At 41.3% G+C, this 13070-nt stretch overlaps 1 protein-coding gene across 5 annotated transcripts in view; it reads left to right on the top strand.

The window, feature by feature from the left end:
- Nucleotides 1-13070, top strand: part of CNNM2 (cyclin and CBS domain divalent metal cation transport mediator 2) — a 168861-nt gene that overhangs the window by 113698 nt on the left and 42093 nt on the right. The window contains exon 2 of one of the 5 annotated variants that reach the window (XR_004028796.1): nucleotides 4135-4229. The exons of the other annotated variants lie outside the window; for them this stretch is intronic. The gene's annotated coding sequence lies outside the window, so the exon portion shown is untranslated. The remainder of the gene's footprint in view (nucleotides 1-4134; nucleotides 4230-13070) is intronic. 5 annotated transcript variants of the gene reach the window in all.

Here is a 13070-nt window from a genome sequence, read left to right as displayed (position 1 = left end):
TTAAATGATCAGATCTTGGGTGAACTGAGCAAGAACTCGCCCAACACTGGGCCTGGCACAGTGGCTCACACCTATAATCCCAACACTTTGGGTGGCTGATGGCAGGTGGATCACCTGAGGTCAGGAGTTCAAGACCAGCCTAACCAAAATGGTGAAACCCCATCTCTACTAAAAATAGAGAGTGTGGCATGGTGGTGAGTACCTGTAATCCCAGCTACTCAGGAGGCTGAGGCAGGAGAATTGCTTGAACCTGGGAGGCGGAGATTTTAGTGAGCCGAGATCATGCCACTGCACTCCAGCCTGGGTGACAAGAGTGAAACTCTGTTCTCCCCACCCTATCCCCCCAAAAAAACTCACCCAACACCAACTGAATAGCACTAAGCCATTCATGAGGAATCCACCCCCATCATCCAGTATCTCTCACTAGGCCCCATCTCCAACATTGGGGATCACATTTCAACAAGAGATTTGGAGGGGACACACATCCAGACCATGTGATTTCCATTAAACAACAAAGTCAGCAAAAGGATGGAATCATTAAAAATTATATATACCCTAAATATTATTTTGAAATAAAATAAATTTGCAATCATTTGACAAACAAGTTTTGATTATAAAAATGTGCAAAAATGTAAAAATTGAGACTAGTATAATGAATATACATATATCTTTTAGATGTGATAATTCTTAATTTTTTTGAACCATTTCAAAGAAAGTTACAGATATCATACTTTATCCTGAACTGTTTTTGCATACTTCTCCCACATAATCCTAATTCCATCATCACTCTTAAGAAAATTAGGGTACCCTAAAATCATTGACTACTCTCTCCATATTCACATTTTCCCAATTGTCCCACAAATGTCATTTATAGTTGGTTTTCGATGCAATCAAGATTTTTGCATTGCATTGTGATATTATGCTTTTTTTTGGTCTTGTTAAAGCTAGAATAATTCCTCTCATTTTTTCATGACATTGAGTATTTTTTCATGATATTGACTTTTTAATAAGTTTAAAGTATATATAAAAGTAGAGAAAATAGACAATAAACCACAATATACCCATTACCAATTCAATAAATATCATGGCTTTGTTATATTGGTTTCGTTTATCTTTTTTCTTTGCAAAAATATTTCAAAACAGATTCAAGACATATCATTTCATGCCTCATACGTCTAAGCAATGAAGTCATTTTGTGATGAACCAAATACAGTACTGTGATAATACCAAACAAAATTGATTTTTATTTTTATTTTTATTTTTTTTTGAGTTGGAGTCTCGCTCTGTTGCCCAGGCTGGAATGCAGTGGCGTGATCTCGGCTCACTGCAATCTCCGCCTCCCAGGTTCAAGCGATTCTCCTGCCACAGCCTCCCGAGTAGCTGGGACTACAGGTGTGTGCCACCATGCTTGGCTAGTTTTTTGTATTTTTAGTAGAGATGGGGTTTCACCGTGTTAGTTAGGATGGTCTTGATCTCCTGACCTCGTGATCGACCTGCTTCAGCCTCCCAAATTGCTGGGATTACAGGCGTGAGCCACTGCGCCCGGCCGATATTGGCTTTTTAAAGAAACCAAGCTAGTTGTTTTGTAGAGTGCCCTACATTTGGGGCTTGTGTGATTGTTTTGTCATTGTATCATTTAACTCATTTCTCTATCCCATGTATTTCCTGTACACTGGAAGCTAGATCCAAATTCCCGACTAGATTAAACACCTTCATCAATAATATTTTATAAAGGATGAAATATATTTTGGTGTGCAATACTTTAGGTGATACATATGGTCTGGTTATCCACGATTAATGATTTTAAATTTGATCACTTGATTAAGGTGGTGACTGTAGTTGGCTCTGTTCTATTTTATTTATTTATTTATTTTTATTTTTATTTTGAGACAGAGTCTTGCCCTGTTGCCCAGGCTGGAGTGCAGTGGCGTGATCTCCGCTCACTGCAACCTCCAACTCCCTGGTTCAAGCGCTTCTCCTGCCTCAGCCTCCCAAGTAGCTGGGATTACAGGCATGTGCTACCACACCCGGCTAATTTTTGTATTTTAGTAGAGATGGGGTTTCACCGTGTTGGCCAGGATGGTCTTGATCTCCTGACCTTGTGATCCACCCACCTCGGCCTCCCAAAGTGCTGGGATTACAGGCGTGAGCCACCATGCCCAGCCAAGTTGGCTCCGTTCTAGAGATAAGCTTTCTTCTTTGGGATTAGCAATGATATGTGGAGTGACACTTTGGCACCACACAAATATTATTTTCACCATCAACCTCTCCCCCTAATAGTTTTAGCATCTGTTAATGTTCTTTGCCTGAATCAATACATTTCAACAAGCATTGGAAGATGATGTTGCCATTCTTCTGAAGTAGGACCCAGGCATTTTCTTTGAGTTGGGCTTACTGATTGGTGTTCATACAATTGTGCATGAATCACATCCGTAATATATCTTCTCTAAGTTATCCAAATCTTTTCTAAATCTGAGTTTTCATTTCAAGTGGAACAAGCAATGCAAAGCATTTTCAAAGCAATACAAGTGCAGATTTGTTTTCTCTTACCCCCTCCTAATTCAATAGCAGGGATTTTTTTGTTTAACAACCTGCTTTTACTGATTCTTTCTGAAGGATTCATCATAATGTTTGCTGTGGGTTGAATGTGTCTCACAAAGTTCATGTGGCGAAACTTAATCTCCAATGCAAACACTGGGAGATATGGGGGTCTAATAAGAGGTGATTGGGTCATCAGGTTCCTCATGAATGGATTGGTGTCATTATGGAGTTAGGTTAGTTATTGTGAGAATGGGCTTGTTATAGAAGCAAGTTCAGTCCCCTCTTGCTCTCTTGCCCTTCTGCCATGGGATAACACAGCATGAAGGCCCTTGCCAGATGTGGGCCCCTCAATCTTGCACTTCCCAGCCTCCAAACTGTAAGAAATCTGTTCTTCATAAATTAACCAGTCTTGGGTATTGCGATGTAGTAGCACAAAATGGACTGAGACAGTATCTGTAGAAACAACTTTTCTATTAAGTTTTTATAATACTTAAATTACATAATTGCAGCATCAAGTACAAATGTCATAAATATTTTTGGAGTCTGGGAGTGGTGGCTCATGCCTGTAATCCCAGCACTTTGGGAGGCCAAGGCGGGTGGATCACTTGAGCTCAGGAGTTTGAGACCAGCCTGGGCAACATGGCAGAACTGTGTCTCTACAAAAAATACAAAAATTTAACTGGGCATGGTTGCACACACCTGTAGTCTCAGCTACTCAAGAGGCTGAGGTGAGAGAATTGCTGGAGCCCGGGAGGTCGAGGTTGCAGTGAGCCGTGATAGTGCCACTGCACTCTAGCCTTAGGGACAGAGTGAGACCTTGTCTCCAAAAAAAAAAGAAAAAGAAAAAAAGAAAAGGTTTGGAAACAGAAATAACCAATTCTTAGTAAAAATTCTACTTAATCTAGGGGAATTTAGAATGCAGAGTACTAGATAGCAGTCTTTTAGATAAAAGCATTCAGTGTGCTGTGGGCCTCAGTCAGTGTGTTTTACAGGGAGAATGGAGTGTGTTCATTAGCACATTGTTACATGGAGGTCAGTTAAGAGAAGAGTCTACCATGTTGTAATTTTCCTTGCCTGTCTTCCTTGGTCAACTTCCAGTTCCTTGACAGTAAGGAAATCAGTCTTGTATGTGTTTGAGTTTAATCGCTGGTGCATGGTACAGTGCTTAGCATATAGTGAGTGCTCAGGAAAAATACTTGTTGAATGAATTCATGACTGGCCATATTGACCTCATATGAACTCTAATCATAAACATAGAAATATTTGCAATACCTTTAAAAATGTCAAGTTTGGTATGGCCATTGCACATAATTTATTCTTTCATTGGCTTTTCCCCTTCTCATTCCCTCAGTCTTTGAGTCTTTCTCTGCTCTGTGCCAACTTCCTTCAATTTATTGTGTATTACAAGCTACCTGTGTTTATTATCATTCCAGTTTCCTGACAAAGTTGCAGAAAGAATGTGTAACAGTTTGGCTGCAATGGCGCTCTGCACAAAGAGAGATGAGATTCTTAGGAAAATACAAAGTAGTTCCTTAGTTCTCTATTCTAGAGCTTAACCAATCCCAGGAACTGAAGTCTTCTGTTTCTTCACAGAGGAAATATGACAAAGGCAGTGGCTGTACAAGCTTCCTTCATGGGCCGCCCTCCCCACTGCCTCATCCAGTAAGCGGGAGCAACTACTTCTAGAGGTGAGAGGGGAGGGAGGACAATCTCCATAACCCATTTGATGCACCCAGCTGCAAAATTTTGGTCTTGAGAAACAGAGCAAACAATTTGTAGAGTTGCTATATTGAACTTTAAAGCAAAATAAGCCTACATAGGATTGAATGCTCGGGTGATACAAATGATGGTCTTTGATAGAAGCCTACAATCTGTATTTTGAAAGAAGCTACTTATAGCTGTATAATTCCAATAATCCCAAGATCCTGTTTCTGTGGATATTAAAAGGTATTATGCATGTACATTTGAGATGATTTCTAGCTTCCTAACCCATGAGAAAGTTCATCAGTAATATAATCATTATCACTTATTGAGCACTTACTATGTGCCAGACACTATTTAAATTGTTTTTTCATTCGATTTTTCAATTTTTATAGTAAACATAGGATATATCTCCATTTACAGATGGTCAAAGTGGGAGGCCATGAGAAGGTAAATGACTTGCTCTCAGTCACACAGGTAGTATGTAACTGAGTCAAAGCATCTACACCCATACTTGTCTAATTTTAGAGTTTAAGTTCTTAATCACTGATAGTATGCCTAGGGTCCTGTCACATATTTGAGCTCTTAAAATCTGTGCCTTTTTTGATGAGGGGTCAGTGACCGAGAGCAGCCTAGATCTGCTGAACATTGTATCAGGAACTGAAGTGATGTTCCATAAGGCATTTGTAGTGTGTACTCACAGAAAGCTTAAGACAGTTTGTCATTTTTACCAAGGAGCAGGTCCCTCAAAAGGACGGTCTGTTTCTAAGGTTCTTTACGGAAGCAAATGAATGTTGAGTTCTTTTGGCCATTCATTCACTCATTTATTCATCTAGTCATTCAGTAAACCCTTACCTTTTTTTACTTGACAACTCATTGTATTTGAATATCAGAGTCTCGGTTTTCAGGCTGAATTCATGTTTTGTGTTTATAAGAAGATAATGAAAATTCTTGAAGACATTCTCAAGCACAACAGGAAGGAGCACAGGGTTTGATTTCTACTTGTTTTTCAAGTGGGCTTCGTCTGAGGACAAACTCTATTGTAACCTTTCTAGAATTTGGTGCCAGTAAGAGTTAAAATAATAAAATCAGTACAATTAAATAGGAAATGAGTGTCTTTTATGTACAAGGCCTTAGATTAGGTAACAACAGTTGGTCATTCCTCTGGGAAATGGTTGCTAAAATTATAATCAACTGGCAGTCACTGATTGGCCTTGTTTACTGCATTGTGTCCCAGGAAAAAAAAGACAATCTCCTCTTATGACAAGATCTTGCAGAGATAATACCATTTCTGCCATAATCTTCATCCCTCTCATTTTCTTCTTCTTTTTTTTTTTTTTTTTTTGAGACAGTCTCGCTCTGTCACTCAGGCTGGAGTACAGTGATGTGATATCGGCTCACTGCAACCTCCGCACCCCAGGTTCAATCGATTGTCGTGTCTCAGTCTCCCAAGTAGCTGGCATTATAGGCATTTGCCACCATGCCCAGCTAACTTTAGTATTTTTAGTAAAGACATTTCACCATGTTGGCCAGGCTGGTTTTGAACTCCTGGCCTCAAGTGATCCACCCGCCTCGGCCTCCCAAAGTGCTAGGATTACAGGTGTGAGCCACCATGCCCGGCCCCCACTCCTATTTTCTTAAAATTAATTTGAGCTATTTAGTTAAGCTTTATTAAAAGTATTGGCCAGGTGTGGTGACTCACACCTGTAATCCCAGTACTTTAGGAGGCCGAGGTGGGTGGATCACCTGAGGTTAGGAGTTCAAGACCAGCTTGACCAACATGGCGAAACCCCATCTCTACTTAAAAAAAAAAAAGCCGGGCGTGATGGCCAGCACCTGTAATCCCAGCTACTCGGGAGGCTGAGGAGACTTGCTTGAACCCAGGTGGCAGAGGTTGCAGTGAGCTGAGATGGTGCTACTGCACTCCAGCCTGGGTGACAGAGCAAAACTCCATCTCAAAATAAATAAATAAATATATTATCTACCAGGCACTGTGCTAGTTTCTGAGGCTTTAGATGTGAAAGAGAACCCTTCCCTTCAATAGTCTCACAAAGGACTAAAAATTCAGAGGAGCTGGGCACAGTGGCTCACGCCTGTAATCCTAGCACTTCGGGAGGCTGAGGCGGGTGGATCACGAGGTCAGAAGATCGAGACCAGCCTGGCTAACACGATGAAACCCCGTCTCTACTAAAAATACAAAAAAAAAATTAGCCAGGCGTGGCAGCACGTGCCTGTAGCCCCAGCTACTAGGGAGACTGAGGCGGGAGAATCCCTTGAACCTGGGAGGTGGAGGTTGCAGTGAGCCAGGATCACGCCACTGCACTCTAGCCTGGGAGACAGAGCAAGACTCCATCTCAAAAAAACAAAACAAAAAAAATCTCAGAGGAGAGTGAGATAGTTATTAATACAGGGTAATAAGTGCCCTAATGGAGCCAATGAAGGCTTTATGGGAACAGTGACAGGCACCAAACCCAGCTGGTCTAGGTGAGGTTAGGAAGACTTCCAAGATGAGATGATACTTGAATATTTGAGGGAGAATAAGAGTAAAGGAGCCAAGGGGAGGCCAGTGCCTATGGCAAAGAGAAAAGTGAAATAGCATATCTATTTTGGGGAATTGGAAAATGTATGCTCTGGCATGGAATGAGCAAAACTATGGGAGATGTGGCTAGAGAAGGATCCCATCATGAAGGGCTTTGAAGGCCATCCCAAAGAACTTAAATGTTCTTAAACGCAGTGGGAAGTTTTGGAAGAATTTTAAGCAGAGGAGTAACATGTTCAGATTTGGTCTTTAATAAGATTACTATGGCATCAGTGAGGTGGCCTTGAGGAGATTACATTAAAGTTAGGTACATTAGAAGTAATGAGGACTTGGAATTTAGGTGAACTGGTGATAGGGATGGAGACTATGAAATAATCAATATTGGCTGGACATGGTGGCTCACGCTTATAATTTCAGCACTTTGGGAGGCCGAGGCAGGTGGATCACTTGAGGTCAGGAGTTCAAGACCAGCCTGGCTGACACGATGAAACCCCGTCTGTACTAAAAATACAAAAATTAGCCAGGTGTGGTGGCAGGCCTGTAGTCCCAGCCACTTGTGAGATGGGAGAATTGCTTGAGCCTGGGAGGCGGAGGCTGCAGTGAGCTGAGATCATGCCACTGCACTCCAGCCTGGGCAACAGAGTGAGGCTCCCTCTCAGCAGGGGGGGAAGTCGATATTTAGGAGGCAGTCTTAAATTTAGAACCTAACACAATGTTAGGTACCAATATGTCATAGCCGGGTGAAACTAGAGGGAAAAGAGGCATCTAAGTTGACTTTCACAGTTTCACATTTGACCTTTACAGATGACATTAGTACGAGGATTAGAAGCAGGGAAACAGGTTTTGTGAAGAAGATGATAGGTTTAGTTTTGGACCTGTTGAACTTAAGATGCTTATTGGACAAGAGGAGGAGGAGGACCAGATGGACAGATGGAATATTTTTGTATCTGAGGTTTAGATGAGACTGGGATGGTGGAGTATGTAGATTTTAGGGTTTTCAGTCTGTGCTTTATGCTCCTTTTGTTGTAGTTACTCAATTAGTGCATCATGAAAAGCATATTACCACAAAGCTAATGAAGCTAAAGCTTAAGTGCTCAGATGTATGGGCTGCTTCCAAGGCCCTGGGAAGACCCCTAGCAAGTTTTACATGTTTATGTGTGTTTGTAAATTTTGAAAAATCGGAAAGTTTATAGTGGGCCAAAATTACTCTTTCCACATTGAGTTACCCTCTCTTACTCTTGTGTGTGGCAATGTTGGAGTGGTCCCAAGCATTTTTGGGATTCAGCTGTGGGAAAGTTAAGCTGTGGATATACTTTGGGAGTATACTTCATTTGAGTTTACTAGGATATATCTCTGTGGTTGCATTCACTTTGATGTATAGTTATTGGTGGCCATCTCACTGCACAAATGATATTCAACAATGTGGATGTCACTCAAAGGTACAAGACCAGCATTGTATTGAGATAGGAGTGTGTTCTAACACATCTGGCACTGGAATCTGCAAGTAGAAGAGCATGAAATGTGTGAAACCAAAAAGTGGCTGGTGGAAAAACTTTCCACTCACCTGATGTCTTAGCCTGAACATCAGCCTGGTAGAAAGATTTGCATGCAGGGAAGTTTATATGGAGTGCAGTCCCAGGAAGCAGGAGTTCAAGACAAGGAAAGTGAAATGAGAAGGAGGGAAAGAAAATTTAAGGATCTGATAGTGCCTAGGCAGCAGGTGTTCAATCCCACTAGAACCTTTTTAGGAACCTATGGAATGGAATGCTCTCAGAACTGTCTGCTTAAGTACAAAATGGGGGAGTGAGGGGATTTATCCCATTGATTTCTCCCTCTTGTTTGCATATGCATAACTGCAGAATAAGTTTCAAGAGAAATCCTAACGCAGGAAATGAAATATTGAGCATTAGCAATGAGGCAGTGTCTACTTGCACTGATGCACAAGCGTGAAGCCACTGCAAGCCTGCGTGAACTAGTCACTGCGGCAGTAGAGGGAGTGAGCATTGGGGCCTAGAGGGTTGGAAGTGGCTCTTTAGAGGTGTCCAACACTGACAGAGGACCCTATTCTCCTTGATCCCTGGTTGAAATACACATTTTCTCTTGTTAGAAATATATACATTAGGGGCCGGGTACGGTGACTCATGCTTGTAATCCCAGCACTTTGGGAGGCCGAGGAGGGTGGATCACCTGAGGTCAGGAGTTCAAGACCAGCCTGGCCAACATGGTGAAACCCCATCTCTACTAAAAAAGACAAAAAGTAGCCGGGTGCGATGGTGCACATCTGTAATTCCAGCTACCCAGGAGGCTGAGGCAGGAGAATCGCTTGAACCTGGGAGATGGGGGTTGCAGTGAGCCGAGATCACCCCACTGCACTCCAACCTGGGGGACACAGCAAGACTCCGTCTCAAAAAGAAAAAAAGAATTACCCTGTAGAATGCAAATTTGTAACAGTACTACAAATTTCATCCAGAATGCCACTGTTAACATTGGTTTCTAGAGTTTTCTATATATAGTTATGATTAATGCAATTAATTACAATGAATACAAATGGGAACATACTATAATATTCTACAGGGCTTTTTAGAGTAGCTTTTCGTAACAATTGATGCAGCTCTAACTTTTTTTTTTTTTTTTTAAATAGCTGCATAGAATTCTATTGCTGATAGAATCCTACTATATCCACGCTAGCTACATAGCATTCTAGTGTGGATATTGTAGAATTTACTTAATGGGGCTTTATCGTGGATGTTTAGGTGGTGACTTTTTTCTTTTTTTTTTTTTTTTTTTGAGATGGAGTCTTGCTCTGTCGCCCAGGCTGGAGTGCAGTGGCGCAATCTCTGCTCACTGCAAGCTCCGCCTCCCAGGTTCATGCCATTCTCCTGCCTCAGCCTCTCCAAGTAGCTGGGACTACAGGCGCCCGCCACCACGCCCGGCTAATTTTTTGTATTTTTAGTAGAGATGAGGTTTCACCGTGGTCTCGATCTCGTGACCTCGTGATCTGCCTGCCTCGGCCTCCCAAAGTGCTGGGATTACAAGCTTGAGCCACTGCGCCCGGCCGGTGGTGACTTTTTTCTTATAGAAATATAAAAACTTAGCTGAGTGTGGTGGCTTACATCTGTAATCCCAACATTTTGGGAGGCTGAGGTGGATGGATTGCTTGAGCTCCAGAGTTTGAGACCAGCCTGGGCAACATGGTGAAACCCCATCACTACAAAAGATACAAAAATTAGCCAGATGTGGCTACACATGCCTGTAATCCCAGCTACTTGTGAGGCTGAGGCAGGAGAATCACATGAACCCGGGAGGTGGAGGTTGTAGTGAGCCATGATTGTGCCACTGCACTCTAGCCTGAGTGACAGAGTAAGACCCTGTCCAAAAAAAAAAAAGAAAAATAGAAAAACTGATTTTTGTCTTCTATACATTTTTAAAATTTATTTTATTTTTATTTTTATTTTTTTGAGATAGAGTCTTGCTCTGTCACCCAGGCTAGAGTACAATGGCATGATCTCAGTTCACTGCAACCTCCGCCTCTCAGGTTCAAGCAATTCTCCTGCCTCAGCCTCCCGAGTAGCTGGGACTACAGGCACCTACCACCACGCCTGCCTAATTTTTTGTATTTTTAGTAGAGACGGGGTTTCACTGTGTTATCCAGGACAGTCTCGATCTCCAGACCTCCTGATCTGCCCGCCTTGGCCTCCCAAAGTGCTGGGATTACAAATAGGCGTGAGCCACCGTGCATGGCCAATCTAAAGTTTTTTTAAAAAGCTTCTGGTGAAGAAAAAACATGTACAAACAATTGTGAAAACGTTGCAAAAAATTTCCTCTCTTGAAATACATCCGTCTCTACAAATTAAAGGAGGGATGAGTAAGGAAAGCCATAAACACAAATTCTACCCTAGAATCCTGTTTTTGGTTGGTAGAAATGGGGGTTTCACCATGTTGGCCAGGCTGGTCTCGAACTCCTGACCTTGTGATCCACCTGCCTCGGCCTCCCAAAGTGCTGGGATTACAGGCGTGAGCCACCGCGCCCAGCCCTTCTACACATTTTTAAGAGCTATTGGGGGAAAGTAGATCATGGGAATGGTGAGTAGGAATTATGAAGGAATCTATAATAGAGAACACTGGGTTTTAAAGTTGTTTGCATCTTTTTTCTCCTCTATAATGAAGATGAAGTGCTTGAAGTTTCTGGGGACAGGAAGCAAAAGTAAAATGCTAGGATTTTAGGACAATGAGGAAGACCTTGAAATATTTTCACCCTTTTGTTTTTTTTGAAGTTTATCATATGCACAAAATTTACAGGAGATAACTAATACATTGGATAAGAATTTATCTAGATGATTAATTTTCCTTCTAATATCCAGAGATTTTTTTGAGGGGGGGATAATTTTGATAGCTCTTTTCCCTTATATCACATAATTATTAACTATGTAATATATGTTTACTATTAACTGTATAATAATATATAATAGCAATTCTACCTCATTCCAAATTGAGGTCATCAGGAAGGACTTCCTAAAAAGAGGAGACTTGAGTGAGAAAAGGGGTTAAGGTCTGTCTTTTTTTTTAAAAAAAAAAAAACAAAAAACAAAAAAACATTACTTTCCCCTTCAAGCAGGTTTAAAAACCGACCTCATTCCTCTCCTTAAAACGCCTGTGACTGCAGCAAATGTATGGTGTGGTTTGATCTGCAGTGTTATTTAGCACATTGTCTGGGCTTAGGTAATTTTTGTTCAGTGACTGTGACAACAGGACCACATTTTTATGTATGACTTTTGTATAATTACTGATCTTGTCTACTTGTGTTGTAGAAATCAGCCAAGAAATTAGTTTAGTTGAAATCAATAAGTTTGGACTATAAAACAAAGTTTCTAAATAATTATTGGTCTAAAAACTAAAACCTAATAATGGAACAGAAGAGTAAATCATAAAACCAAAGCCCTAACATTTGGGCTTAGCAGCAGAAGTATAGATCTCTTTTAAAAAATCTCCTACTATTGGCTGGGCATGGTGGCTCATGTCTATAATCCCAGCACTTTGGGAGGCTGAGGTGGAAGGATCACTTGAGTCCAGGAATTCGAGACCAGTCTGGGCAACACAGTGGGACTGTGTCTCGAAAAATAAAGAATAACTCCTACTATTATTGGATATATTGGACTACTACTAAACGGACTACTAAGTAGTCTAGTCAGTCCTCATTTATCATTCTTATAAACGCTGCAGGCCTAAAGGAAAGACAGAAATAGTCTCATTGGTTCTAAAATAAACCCCTTAGTTCTATAGAAGAACTACCTGTCTCTTGGGGAACATGAGAAGGTTCCCATCATCTCAGCCTGAAAGCCATCTTTTGTCTTAGCCATGTTTTCCATTGCCCATCACTTACTAGGAAAACATTCCAATGAGTGTACAGTGAGTGTTACAGACCACCAAAAAAGATGAAGTGGAGATGCCCAGCATGCCTCACTATTTATAAGAAAATATTTCCCCAAAAGATGGGAAAATCCGAATCTTTAAATACTCTGAGAGAGAGAAATAATGGAAAAAACTCTTCAGTCTCTATTCTGTTGGTTCATGAGATTTTCTCACAAGTCATTTGGATGGGCCATTAAGTAAGTCACATAATGACTGGAATTTTCTATTAATTGCCTCACTTTGGGTTTCTGGCTAAAGTATCTGGCAGCAAGACTGAAGAACAAGCGAAAGAGAAAAGGAGTGGGTGGTGGTGGGAATGTGAGACCATCTATTGTTTGTTTATTGCCTGGAATCCTAACTTAGGGGAGAGGGCTGGAGGGCTGTCTTTGATAGTACCATCCTCTTGGATGGATAGAAGTAAATGACTTGGCTTCTTGTCTTTTAAACAGTTTAAGTGTTTTTGTTTCAGAGGGTTACTTTACTTTCTATGTCTGCTGTTGTCACCAGGAAGTTCATGGATGGGATTATCTGGCATAGCGCACACACATTAGTTTGTCTTCCTGTACACATCAGTCGTTTGTTGTCTTGGCTTTGGGAAATGAGAACTTAGTTTAATCCTAGTTTTCCTTCTGCTTTCTGCTTTCTATTAATCCCTTTGTGGTGTGGATCCTGAGTCTATCAGCCAGGATCCAACCAGAGAAACAAAACCAATAGGATACACACACACACACACACACACACACACACACACACACACTCTTTCATCAAGGGATTTATTATAAGAATCTAGCTTATGTATTGTGGAGGTTGTTTAAGAAAGCCCAAATTGATAGGACAGGTCATTAGGAAGAGAAGATCTCTCTCACACACACACACACAC

This window comes from Nomascus leucogenys, chromosome 3 (assembly GCF_006542625.1).
Source record: "Nomascus leucogenys isolate Asia chromosome 3, Asia_NLE_v1, whole genome shotgun sequence".
Classification (NCBI taxonomy): domain Eukaryota; kingdom Metazoa; phylum Chordata; class Mammalia; order Primates; family Hylobatidae; genus Nomascus; species Nomascus leucogenys.
This window is presented reverse-complemented; position numbering and strand designations above follow the sequence as displayed.